Source organism: Sturnira hondurensis, unplaced genomic scaffold, assembly GCF_014824575.4.
Source record: "Sturnira hondurensis isolate 20B ecotype Veracruz unplaced genomic scaffold, ASM1482457v3 Scaffold0020601, whole genome shotgun sequence".
Taxonomy (NCBI): Eukaryota; Metazoa; Chordata; class Mammalia; order Chiroptera; family Phyllostomidae; genus Sturnira; species Sturnira hondurensis.
Window position 1 is genome coordinate 2,249,636 of NW_028093232.1, and position 2,515 is coordinate 2,252,150.

The following is a 2,515-nucleotide window of genomic DNA, read 5'->3' on the forward strand; positions in this document are numbered from 1 at the left end:
AATCATTCCCTGGTTCCCATGGGATGGTCCTGCAAGGGGCGGGGGGGCGGGGGGGGGCAGCCTGCGTTGCTAGCTCGGAAGGACAGCTCCTGCAGGAAATGGAGGCTTCTTGCTCTACGGCCCCAGGTCTAGGCTTCCATCCTAATACTGCTGGGGCGGTGGGGGGGGGGGGGGGNTAATACTGCTGGGGGGGGGGGGGGGGGGGGGGCTCTCCCTCAGGACCCACCCTTAAGGTTTGTTTAACACTTGGGTTGAATCCGCCATCTGGACCCAGGCAGGCTCTCCTGACTAAGCAATAAGAGGCTCTAAGCTGGTCCAGCTCCAAGGACCTTTTCTGCCCGTCCTGTGGGTCTCCGTGTTCCTCCCGGTGAAGGAAGAACCTGTGCCAGCCCCTGTCCTGTCAGGCTTGCCCAGGTGTGGCTCGTGACCAGAGCCTAGGACACCCTGAATGGAGTACCCCTGCACCCTCTGCATGAAGCCCCTGCTCTGCAGGCCTTGCTCCCCTCAGAACTCTGCCTGCCCACCTGCAGTTCCCCAACAGGTACACCGCTTCCACTTCCCCAGAGGAGCAAAAAGGCCAAGTACACTACACAGGGTCCACCCATGGGGACTAGAGCTGGCCTCTTGCTGTCTGATTCCAGCCTTACTGCACGGCAGAGGCGAGCGAAGATGCTCCTGGGAGGGGTCAGGCGAGACTCAGTGTGGAGGGGAAGGTGGGGAGGGAGCCAGTCACCTCAGGATTTGGGGAGCAGTTGGCCACCATGCCTGGTCAGCACCAATTCAAGCCATGCCAGGAACCTGCCCCCCCCCCCCCCCGCCNCCCCCCCCCCCCCCCCCCCCCCCCGCCAGGTTCAGTTCCTTAATGTGCCTCTTCAGGGACACGGTGTGTCTCTCTGATTGGGCTTCTAAATCAAAAGCCTGATGTTCGTGTCCCTCTCATAGGGGGAGCTTTGGACACAGGACCAGTTTGGAAAGGGTCAGATAAGAGTTTTCACTCTGCACATTGTAGAGGGGACACTCTGTAGGCCCGTGGGCCCCTAACCATATAGAGGTTGAATTAATTTGCCTTCGGTTAACCTGGGACCTCCTCTTTAGTTCCCTCCTGCCTCCCAAAGATTCTGACCGTTTTGTGTAAGTGTACATACAAACTGACCTCCGTTAACAGTGGCCCAAAAAGCTCCTATGTGCTAAAAAGCATGGGAAACCTAACGACATCTAGTCCCTGGGACATGGATGCCGTTCTGTTCTGCTGCCCCTGCCTGTGCCTGAGGCCTCATCCAGTAGGGCAGTCCTCTCTGAGGCTGCCCTGTGTCCTGTGTCCCAGCAGGTGAGGAAGGTGAGCCTATTTCCCGCTTTACGTCTTCAGTTGGTTACTTCACCACTGTTGTACGTCAGTCACTTTGTAAAATGGGGTTTTATTTTAGTTTCCCAACCTTTTTTAACGGCAAGTATTTTTATTCAAGCAGGGGGCCGGAAGGCAGAGGTCTGGCCTGCTACACCATTCCTTTCGTGTAGGGCCTGCCCCTGGGGCAGACCCTCTCCTGACCCCGGGGCTGCTTTGCTTCAGTTAACCCCAGTGTGACACCTTCCGTGTCCGTGCCTCTGGCCCTTCCAAGAAGCCATTTGGAGGGTAGGGGTCTGCTTCCCACTGTGACTGGGCTATGGGGTTCTGACTACCTTGCTTACAGATTCATGGTTTGATAAATTTGTTATATTCATAAACTTGAAATGTGGGACGCCATTAAGTGTCTGTTTATATTTTTGGAGTATTTGTATTACTTACAATTAATAAAAGCGGGTTTAAAAAACCCATCCAGGAATGGGTGCTGCTGTTCATTGGGGCACTTACTGGACACAGCCTTCACCCCTCACAACCCCTTCTTCCATGACGGAGCTGGGGTGCCACGGCTGGGAGACCAGCGGCGGACTCGGCTCTGGGCTTCAGCTCAAGGTTAAAGAAGTCGGGCTGCATTAGCTCTTCCCTGGCCCCCAGTGGAACCAACTCCATTGCCATCCAGGTGCTTAATAAGCATATGCTTTGTGTCCTATTGACATCGGAGGATGACCCAGCAGCCCCAGAGGACTTGAGTCTTCATTCTTCTGTGCCCCTCACTGATGTTCCCAAACTAGGCTCCCCAAAACATAGACCCCAGGATGGTACTTGGTACATAGTAGGCACTCAAATATTAGTTGGATTGATGTCTGACCCGAAGGAGCAAGACAGGATGAGGTAATAACATACTCCTGGCCCCTCTCCTAGATAACCCACTCTGAGAAGTGCCCAGAAGCTTCTGGAGGTGCTTTCCAACCCGGACAGCCCAGGCACTGGGCAGACATCTCCAGCCCCTGCCTCCTGTCAGCATAATGCATCCGTATCTACAATATGGCAAATTTCATATCCTCCCACCCTCTTTCCTGCATTATTGATGCACTATGCACTTTTTAAAAATCAATTAGATCAGGGCGTGGAGCGTAAGGTTTTTTTTAAAAAGCCTTTGAAAGTCTGCTCTTGTTT